The sequence below is a fragment of the Cygnus olor genome, chromosome 2 (genome assembly GCF_009769625.2).
Source record: "Cygnus olor isolate bCygOlo1 chromosome 2, bCygOlo1.pri.v2, whole genome shotgun sequence".
NCBI lineage: Eukaryota > Metazoa > Chordata > Aves > Anseriformes > Anatidae > Cygnus > Cygnus olor.
This window is the reverse complement of record NC_049170.1, coordinates 85,777,871-85,789,655: the sequence shown is the minus strand read 5'-3', so window position 1 is coordinate 85,789,655 and position 11,785 is coordinate 85,777,871.

Sequence of the window (11,785 nt, the reverse complement as noted above, 5' to 3'; positions counted from 1 at the left end):
TAAACATTTTAATGAATTTGCCTTATCATTATACAAGTTAAATCAAAACCTTTTCAAGCTTCAAAAGAGCTTGCAGATGGCACCAAGCTGTGTGGTGCAGTTGACACGCTGGAGGGAAGGGATGCCATCCAGAGAGACCTGGACCGGCTTGAGAGGTGGGCCTGTGCGAACCTCTTGAAGTGCAACAAGGCCACGTGCAAGGCCCTGTACCTTGCATGGAGCAATCCCAAGCACACATAAAGGCTGGGTGGAGAATGGATTGAGAGCTCTGAGGAGAAGGGCCTGGGTGTGTTGATTGATGAGAAGCTCGGTGTGTGCCGTCAACGTGTCCTTGCAGCCTGGAAAGCCAACCATATCCTGGGCTGCATCAAAAGCAGCATGGCCAGCAGGTCGAGGGAGGTGATTCTGCACCTCTGCTCTTGTGAGACCTCACCTGGAGCCCTGCGCTCAGCTCTGGGGCCCCCAGCACAAGAAGGACATGGACCTATTAGAGTGAGTCCAGAACAGGGCCATGAGGATGATCAAGGGGCTGGAGCACCTCTCCTGTGAAGACAGGCTGAGGAACCTGGGGTCCTTCAGCCTGAAGAAGAGAAGGCTCCAGGGAGACCTTACAGCAGCCTTCCAGTACCTAAAGGGGGCCTACAGGAAAGGTGGGGAGGGACTCTGTGTCAGGGAATGCAGTGTCAGGACAAGGGGGAATGGCTTTAAACTAAAAGAGGGAAGATTTAGGGTAGTTATTCAGAAGAAATTCTTCACTCAGAATTCTTCACTCAGGCACAGGTTGCCCAGAGAAGCTGTGGATGCCCCATCCCTGGAAGTGCTCAAGGCCAGGCTGGATGGGGCTTTGGGCAACCTGGTCTGGTGGGAGGTGTCCCTGCCCATGGCAGGGGGTTGGAACTGGGTGATCTTTAAGGTCACTTCCAACCCAAGCAATTCTATGGTTCTATGATTTTTTTTTTTTGTTTCCTCATTCTAAATTCAAGTTGACTACTGCACCTGAAAGTAGAAGTAGTATTTCCATCTTTCTTCCACCTGCTTCCTTCACTTTCTCTACTTTGAGCTTTATTGGTTCACATGAGGACATGCTTGCAACTTTTGTTTTCTGGAACATAAACATGGATATTTTCGTTGCATATTCGTGCATTTAGCAATCTGGTATGTTGATGGTCTTACACAAACAACTTCGTAGCTTCTCAGTTTCACTGGATTTCTTCTGCCCTTGTAAGGAAAGGGATCTTTTAGAAGCCCTATGCCTCCACCTCTTGATCCAGTTACGCTTCATCTGAGTTGGAAAGACCGAAAATGAATCCAGTAGTCCAGTTTCAGGTGTGACATTGATTATATAAGATAACCTCATAATATTTTAAGTATTATCTGTATTATTTTTCATTCTGTTTTGCTAATTGTTTCTGTTTGTTTTGTTGTTGGTGGTTTTTGTTTGTTTGGTTTGGTTTTAGTGTTGTGGAGAAATAACAATGGGAAAATCACTTCATGCCTGCTGGTGATTATGGAAAGAGTATTACATCTCTGTATGTTATGGTCTGCAAGTCCTGGTCAGTCAAGGTGAATTGAGAGTTGAATCTCCATTGTCAGAATGGTGTGAGTAATTGGTTTGGGTCTGAAAGTGGAGCTAGCCGATACAATAAGATCTATAGATTATTTTAATGAATCTCAAGAGTCTGCTCTACTGTTGAAGAAAATGTGTAAATATAAAACTGCTCAATATCATTGGAATTGCCTGTCATAAAGAAATCAAAGTACTTAAAAGTCGATGGCAAAAGCCATATGTCAATTTGTTTAGTCTCGAAGCCTTATTCTAATGTTTCATATTGAAAAAATTGCAATTTTATACAATGCAAATTACAGTCCTGAAAAGTTGATTCAGCACCAGTACAAATTACATTTACTTTCATTAGCATTTGAATAAATGCTCCACTTCTGGTGGAAAAGGTTTGTCACATTGACAAAGCACTCAAAGCCAATCGTGCTTATTAAAAAAGAATAGGTTCTACAATTGGTTTAAAAACAGCAGTTTCATATGGCTCTGTCATTAAGGGATATTCATTTCTAATCTACTTTTAACTTTATTGCTTAGATGATTGATTGGACTCCATTAACTTTTTTTTTTTTTAAAGCATTTTATGCTAACTTGCTAGAAGATCAGAAGTTTCCAGTACCTTCCAATGAGATGATCCTCAGGACTGACTTTCCTCTGTGATAGGGCAGTGACATTCTTTGAACTGTCTTGGAGGTGTTGTGAGAGAACAGTATCAATTGTGCTTAATTTATGGACGTCATCAAACAGAATTATGTCATGAGGACTGCTCAACAGCTTGAGTGCTCGCAGCTCTATTACATGGAGAGTAGTTTCCCCTAGATAGAGAACTTCTGTCTTGAGCTTCAGACAACGAGAAGATATTCCCAAAGGAAACCTGCAAATGAAGAGGGAGTCCTGTACAGCCAGGTTACTCACAGCTTGCACAACAGGGATCTTTAACTGTTTTTGATGCTGCCTAAGTTTGCAGCATTGTATGATGCTATATGGTCTGCACTTTGTTGTCCTAACACTTAATGCTTTCTGAAATGTTCAATATTGCACTTACTGGGGGGGGGGAGGGGGTACGACACGATACACGACATGATAATGATGACATTTCATGGACCTCTGCTGCAATTGATCTGGTAGAGCCATTTCCCTTTCCCTGAGGTTTGCATTAAAAAATGATCACTTGCAAAACTGCTATGTAGTTTGTTTGTCACACTTGTTTCTTAACAAAACTTTGTGTTGAAGTTCAGCAGTATTTTTCCATTAAAAGATTTTCTGCAGCAGCTTGAGTGCTGGTATGTGACAACATTTGTTTTGTGTTCCTGTTTCGTTTGGGCCAAAGCCAGATTAATCTCTTGAAAGAATGTATTCAAGATATGGCATGAACTTCTGCAATTCAGTACATCTGGGCAAGTTCATCCTCAACAGAGCTAAATTAAAAACAAACTGGTTGACTTACTGTGAGTCAGGCTGCAAAAAAAGGTGCACATAGGCTTCAATAAGACGAAGTATATGTGCCAGCTGGCATAATAATAAATTTTTAAAAATTATTTTTACTTTTAATGTTGGAATTCAGCAAGTTATTACATTGCTATTTTTTGAAAAAAAAATTTTTAGGCTCTGTAGCACTGCAGGCTATTCAGCTTTGAACTAGAGAGAAATCGAGGTAATCGTGAGTTTCAGATGATCACTTAAATTTCTAATGCATCTAAAGAGGATGATAGTTAATTGTTGTAATGTTGATGTGCAACAGACATCTCTGAAAGTTTCAAGTACAAAGTACATATCAATAGATGGCTAAGGCATTCGTGTTCTTGTTGGTGTAGATTGATGACTTTCTGTAGTGCATTTAGAACATGTTCTATGCCCAGTACCCATTCTGATAGATTTAAGTTTGTTACCATTTTGAGAACTATTTCTTGTTCCACCACAAGTTCAAGCTTCTACACCATCCATCATGCAATGGCACTGAGATAAAGATGAGACAGTATGAGGCCAATTGCTGTTGATGACATGAGGAATGCAATGGTTGTGAGAATTTACTTGTTTCTTCCCTGTGCAGTCCACAGGCTCTTCCCTGTGCAGTCCACAGTTCTGCATAGTAGAGGGGCCTTGAGGGGTCATGATACTGCTTTGGTCTCACATTGCTTTGGTCTCTGCATGTGAGTGCTTTCTCTGAGACTGTAGCCCAATGCACTAAGAAAGAAGATTGTGGCATCTGTGGAAGTATTTTATGACCCTGGAAGTGATTCTGTCCACAGGCATCCCCAAAGGTGAAAGGTCTTTATTCTCATTCTCATGGGACAGCTTGACCATCTGGATCTGTAACCAAGAACATCAAACTGGGAGGGGAGCTTATACAAGAAGTAGAAATAAGCTAGATATCCAAATCATGTACATACAGAGAAATAAGTGTGTATTTGGGAGACTGAACAGTTTGTTATTAAAGCTATAATATGTTGCCTAAAAACAATGAGATATCTGGACCATAAACTGCATGACACAGAACAAGTTGTTCAACGTGGACTTACTATCAGCTGCTGGTGACCTTAAATTTACTTTTCCTTTATTCTAAGAGAGAGACATTGAATGCCATTAAAATTAATTATGACTTTGCAATGCTTTTAGTTGGAGTCAGAAATGCTCTTTATATGAAAAACAAAACCAAACAAACAAACAAACAAAACACCACCACCACAAAACCCTATATTCAGTGAACACGCTGGTTCTGATTTAGTTTGTTTACTTAGATGTTTGTAACTGAAAACAGGTAAAAAACCAATAACAAGCTGAGTCTGCTTTAGCATTTGAAAAGGTGTAGTAATTTTACAAGTGCACATTACCGGATTCAGATTCAAGATTTTAGTTCCTTGTTCTGCCTAAGATTTCTATTGTGATATTCAGCAAGGCAATCTCTGCATCAGTTTTTCATCTGTAAAATGGGCAGAATTATTCTGCAGAACTGCTTTCTTTCTTCCTTTTGTCTGATTGATTTTTAAGATGTTTGAAGCTGAGGCCATTCTTTGTGACATCCTGATAGCTGTACATGTTGTGGGCTAAGGTGAGAACAAGTGGCAAAAGCAACTTATTGTGTCCAGCCTCCACACAGCCTCAGGAGAGATTACTTCAAGGACCCAAAAAGATACCAAGGGACTTTTGGTGTAGCTGTAGTGGGTACACAGAAGTTTAAACAGCTGTCTACCTTGCCTACTTGTTCAGAGGATCCTTCCGTTGTGGGGCTGCTGTGGGTCGAAGGGCAGCAGGTGTCAAATGCTACCACAACAGTGCATAAGCAGCAATATTGCGCCACCTGAGATTCCCTGGGCCCCAACCAGGAGCTGATTTATTGACTGGAGCGCCAGGGAGAGAGCAACAAGATTTGCTCAGCCTTTAATAGTCCCATATGGCTATTGGGACTCCATTATGGGCAGTGGAGGCTAACAGTGGAATTTACAGGGTTGGCCTACAGACTGAAGGACTGACACTTGTACATACATACAAGTATAGTATAGTAGAGTATACTATAGTATATACATACATGTATAGTAAAGGACAGGAAAGGGGTGAGGGTTGTTAATAAGATGCATTGAATAGTGTGAGACCTGAGCATGATATAAATGACATGGAACAAGGGAGATTGCATTGGATCTGGCTGAGATGGAGTGGATTTTCTTCATAGCAGCCCCATATTGTGCTGTATTTTGGATTTATGTCCAAAACCGTTAATAACAGACAGATATTTTAGTAACTGATGAACAGAGCTTTCACCACATTAAAGCTTTCTCTGTTTCTCATGCTGCTCCCTCTAGCAAGTAAGCTGGGGTGGGCAAGAGGTTGGGAGGGGACACAGCCAGGACAGCTGATTCCTACTGACCACAGAGGTGATGCTTCATATGGTATAACATCAACCACCGCACTCAGCAATAAAATCTGTGTGTGTGTAGGGGGAAAGGAAGCTTCCAAGGGGACCTTGCTCAGAGACTGGCTGGGCATCAGCCAGCTGGTGATGAGTGATTGCTTTTGCATAATTTTATTTTATTTTTTTCCCTGTATTTATTAAACTGTCTTTATCTCAACCTATGAATTTTCTCACTTTTGCTCTTCTGATTCTCTTTCCCATCAGTAGGATGGGAAGTGAGTGAGAAGCTCTCTGGTGCTTAGCTGCCTACCAGGGCTAAACTATGACACTGTACTTCCAATTAAAGGACTCATAGATTTCGAATGCGTATACTCCTGTCAGTCAAGGACTTTCTAAATTCTTGCATTTATGACATGGTGATAGCTAAATGGTGAAGTGAACTGTTTTACAACTGTTTCATGCAATTTGTCATCACCTTGTATGCACAGCATGCCAACTCATGTTTTATCATATGTGATGACATAGCAAATAAATTGCTGTTAGGATGAATGGTTCATTTTGCCAAAGAATTTTTGAGAAATTCTTACTTCCCTCACTCATGAATTATGGTTACTTAGGGCAACACAGTTGCTTAAAATGATTTTCTCATTGAAATACATAAAATCTTCGCAAATATATAACTCTTGTTAAACAACCAGTTTTAAGGTTCTGCATAGCTCAGAGTATAAATGTGATCCACTGTAAGTCAAGGCATTTTGAATATATCATGGTATTATGCACATTTTAATACAACATTTTATCTAGTTTGGTGCCTCTCCTCCATTGTCAGGTTGCACAAACCACCTCCTTGCCTCATAATACTTGTATAATACTTTAGTGTCAACTATAGATGTTATTTATATGAAAAAAGCTAGAATAAAAAGGTCTTTTTCTATAATGTAACCATGCTGAATCTTTGAAAAGATTTAACTGTTTTCTCCTTCCATTTTCTTGTTTTCCCTCTTGTCTCTTTTGTTTCTTTGTGCTTGCACTTTTGCATACACACTTTTCTTCTTTTGCAGATGCATTTATTCCACCAATAACCTCTGTCTCTTCTGCACATACTCGTGGCTGTCTTTCTCATTCCAGGAGGTATCCAGCTGCATTTCAATGTTTGGATTTGAACGTACCTACTTCTAGTGGTGATTCTGCTTCCTGAAGGCATCTCATAATTTCCATTCATTTTTGTGTTTCATGTCAATATTCCCAATGATAGCATCTAGGCTGGCATTCTTTCCCTTTTTCTCATAGAATATCTCTGGTATTACTGTTGCAATAAAGTGTAGAGAAGCATATAGATATGGCTGAAAGCCAGAGGAGTCAGCAGTGGAAGAACTCTTTCTTATCTCTTGCTGTATATTTCAGGGATGATTGCAATAAAATCAATTTTCTTTTAAGATAAATGCTTTCTTCATGTCTTAATGGATTGATTCCATGTCTCTGAGCTTATACCAGAGAATCTCTGCATGTTTTGGGTTGTCTTCTACAGAGAGTATGCCCTTTTTTCTTTCCCCATAGACTGTTCAGAGAAGAGAAAAAAGAGAAAAATATTTTCTCTAGCACTGATACTAGTGAACTCCTAGAGAATATGATGTAGATAGCTATGTCGTCATTTGAATTTATTTAATTCCATGCTAAAAAAAAAAAAAAAAATCTGTCAAGGAAAATCAAGAAAATATGTTCATAATACACATCTCCGGCATTGGTCATGTACGAGGTGACAGAAAAAGAGTCTGCATCCTCTTTTTCCTGTTCTTATCATCAGCCAGGAGTGAAGAAAAATCAGCCCCTGGCAAGACAGCAAATAAGTACTCAATGATCAATGTAGGTTACACAGATTTCTGTTGCTGTAAATCTACCTATGACATGTACAATAGCCTTTTTTCAAGAGTGGGTATGAAGGATCATTACAGTGGGAGTAATGTATCTGAAGAGTCATGAGTATTAATTTTCAGTGTACTTGTTTTTTGTTCTCAGACTTTGTCTCCTTGCTGCATGCTAGGGTTGAGAGGGAAGTCTTGATCTAAATGAGCCGCAGACTGCCTGTGATTCATTCCTCACACCTTTTAGAGTAAACACAGTGACTTTCCTGAGACAGACTGCCCAGTTTATCTCAGGTAGAAAACTGTAGTAGAGGAATAAAACAAAGGCAGTTCTGCCACAGGTGGACTTGTTTTCTGAGGAGGCAGGGGATCTTGCACTGCTGTCAGCTGCTAGGGACTCTGCTATATTGCAGTCAGCTTTAACTTGCAGCTGAAGTTAGATAAAAATTCCGACAAAGTCAGCAGTATGGGACATTTCAGTACAGAAATGTGCTGTACTAACACAATCAATGACATGCTTTGGAGGATGAGTGCTTTCTGGCCAACTTTTGTTCCTGGTAAGCCGGGGGTTTGGGAATGGCATGTACATCTGCCTTCAGGGGATCTCTGTATCTCTCCAGGAGAGTAAGTGCATCTTGCAATGTGTGGTACTGAGTATATCAACAGTAGGCACTCATGCTCCTCAAACACTCCTGTCCTGTTAAATAAAACCTTTTTCGCTGATCTCTCATTAACAGGACCTTGAGCAGCTGCAGTGCCAGAGAATACATTTTTATGCATTTTATAATACCTCTCTTCTTTAAGGTGGGGAAGGATGAAAATGCCCAAAGATTTTTGGAAGTGCTACCCTGGGTGATGCTGAAAAGGGATGGCTGACAGTATCTCAGAGAAAGAAAAGACAGAGAAGAGCACAGATTTACTAGGAAAAAAAAAAGTAAATCTAATTGCTTTCAAGGAAATGGTTACTATGATTGAAACAAGTCAAAATATGTTGACATATCAGAAGAGAACAGTAAGAGAACTTACGAGCAAGTAATACTGTCAAGCAGCAGAAATTTCTGCTTTTGGATGGATTTCTTTTGTCCTGAATTAGAGATTGTGCATGGATGGCACATGCTGTCTGTAATCCAAGTCTTTTGTGAAATCATCAGTGAAAATATCCTAATATTAAGGGTGAAACATAAAAGAAATCCCTTGTATCTTTATTACAGATGATCAAACACATCATTTGTGGTGTCCCATTCTGAATTTGTCACAATGAATAATTATTACTATCACCCATTGTCCTCTGTGCTCAAATCTAGCTTGCAACCCAGTTCTGTAAATTTTTACATGCAGTCCATTCCTCTTATCAGTTATTACCTATATCTTTCTTTTCTTTCTTCTACAGTTTTATTTTTACCACTGGATCAGAGAAAGAATGTAAGAGCTATAGTTAGTTTTAGTCTGATTTCTGTGGCTGTATTCTTGGTATTATTCCTGCTCATGTGGACATGCCTCAGTAATATTGGTACCATACAAACAGAAAGACAGCTTGAGAGAATACACATAAAGCAATACCCATTGTGTTACCCTTTGTAAGGGGAGTTGAAAGTATCATGGCAATGTTCAGAAGTAAATAAAAGATCGCTTAAAAGGAAAACAACAGGGGAGAAGACAACATGAGACTGTCCATTGATTTAAGGTCAGAATATTTTTAAAAGGGCTGAAAATGATTGCAAAGGCCAGAGACTGTGTAACAAATTTAACCTCAAGTGCTTCTATTTATCATTTTTGGCTGGTAGAATTAGCTTCATTTTGGAAGCAGTGACAGATAGACTTCTTGATTTATGATTTATTTTGTCTGAGGCCTAAAGTATCCTCTTAAAATCCTTGTAGCAGAAATCTTTTGTATTGACCTATGGGAGAATTGATCTTCAACAGAAGGTAAAGCAAATTCATAGTGTAGCCACAAAGTCACATCTTACAAAAGAGACTCATCAATCTTTATGCCCTGTTTAATTTTCTAAGAGATCTACTCTTTTGTACTGAAACTGCTGTTAATAAGATGTCAAAAAAAAAAAAAAAAAAAAAAAAAAGAGCACAGCAATGCATTTGAAAATGTTTCTAAAGCAGCAATTTGTTTTTCAAAACTGATGATTTTATTCCAGGCTTGCATGCAACATCTTGATGTGTATGCTTAGTAGGGCTTAACTTTAGTGTTTGAGATTTGGTGCTTAAGAGCAACAGACTCTTTGTTGTCTTGAAAAATCACAGACTGAGTCTTCCATATCAAGATATTAATGGAATAGAATTAGCTATGGCATTTCTTTCATTTATGAGGAAAATGGTCTTTTGAACAGCAGGAGTGTAACACTAGCTAAATGAAGCATTGCTTCTTCCCAGAATGCCATACTTGGGGAATTCCCAAATACCAGGACAAATCAGCTTTGATATAATTTTAGGAAACATTTTGAATACCATTAGACAACCACAGACTATCTGTATCAGGTTTGATATATTTTTGCAGGATAACACTGAAGCAAACTGATCAGGCATGATATCAGTTGTATAAATAAAATGTGTACCCACTGCACAGAAGCAATTGAACATTCAGCCTTAAGTCCTTAAGTCTATTTATCTACATTTATTTATTTATTTATTTTCTGTAAGAGGCAATAAAAAGGACTTTGTGCATGTGTGCTTGTGTTGATTGTTTGTTTGTTTCTGTTTATTTGGTTTTGTTTTTGAGTTTGGTCAGTAAGGATGCATAGCAACTTAGATAAAAACTATTAAACTGTTAAGGGAATATAATGTCAGTTACTTTAAATGAGGAAGCCAAACTGCTTGAGTTTTGTATCTTTTATAATAATAGGAATAAATAAAAAGAGATTTCCTTTTAATAATAAAAGGAAAAAGATGAGATCTGAAATGTAATAAATGTTTAATATCTTGTGATTCCTTTCTAAGCTTCTGCTTGTTTTTGTCAATGCAAGTAGCTGTGGTGTGCTGCCACTCTGGTTACTAGTGCTGAGGACAAGACTGGTCACCACGTGGGGTCATCTGTCCAGATCACAGATAACATTGACAACCTGAATATTCATCTTGTTTTTAAAACAAGGAGTCCGCAGGTTCTACCTTGAGGAGATCTCTCCTTCATCTCCACGAACTGTAAATTTTTATTACTGCCCTTGAGGGTGAAAATTTGAACATTTTCACTAAAAAACTGGAAAATACCAACAATGAAATACCAGGCATTCTGTATTTTATTCAACCTCTTTTTTTATTTTTTATTTATTTTTTATTTTCTATTGAGAGAAAAAATGATGAACTAAACAGTTTTTCTGACTATTCATTTGATTGGGGCTGGAGGATGGTATAATTTTTATTTCATATCAGTACTTACACATTAACATCAGAAATCCCTGAAATTCTTGCTTTGATTCCTGGGTAGTAGGATTCCTCTATACTAAGACAGTAAGACAGTAGGTATAACTACTTAAAAACTTGCTTGCAAAAATCACATCTCTTTGTGGTATTGAGGAAGTGAGTTAGTATTAAGTCTTCAGAGAGCAAAATATTGCTTATCCAGCCTTCAGCATGAGAATCTTCAGTTCCACTGTTGTTAATTTGATTATCTTCTTTCCCCAGGACTGCGTAGTTTGGCCAAGAGACCTCCATCAAAACAAGAACATGCTATTTCATAAAGTTCTGAGTTCGTAAAGCTCTTTCACTGTTCAGCTCACCTGCTCTGAACTATCTAAGCTGAATATTTGATGCAGCCCTTTCACTTTGCAAGATCATAGTTTTCAATGATATTTACTCACAGACTGAGGAAAAAAAGCAAGTCATCAGACCATTAACCTTCATTTGGCAAGCAAAAACCATGGCCATTTCTCCTGTTCCCACAGAAGGAGAGAACAAATGCACACATGATGCCTATTTCCACATTTTTAGGTAATGAAGAAATGAAGTCTACATCAGATTTTAGTCTGAATTTGCTTCTCCAGTTTTTAATGGCTTCTCCAGTTTTTAATGGCTATTCTATCTGATTTTTTTTCAATAGTACTTTCAGAGCTCTGTCCTTGCTCTTAATGGGAAATCGGCACTGGAGTCTTTCGCAAGCAGAAATATCAAAAGTGACCACTGACTTGTGGAAGAAGAGCATCATTGTTAGCCGTATTTGTTTAGACATAACGGAAAATTGAATGCTTTCTGCCTTTGAATAGGAAAAAAAAAAAAAAAGGAATGAAAAGGCTCAGTTATAGTGGATCTGATTATCTCCTTAGTTATCGTTTTTGATAACACAAGAAGCAGCAATTGGTGCTGCCAGAAAATCAATAGATTATCCTCCTAGTTTGCAGAGAGAAGTACCTTCTTCAGAAGTAGCTATGGTTTATGAACTAGAAAAGAACATTCATTTATTTTTAAATGCATTCTAGTTTTATTGTCTGTCAACAAACCAATAAATTTTATTGCCAAAAATAGTTGTTAAGGCTCATCCGCCTTCAGATACTTAATTGACAGAACAGTAATAGT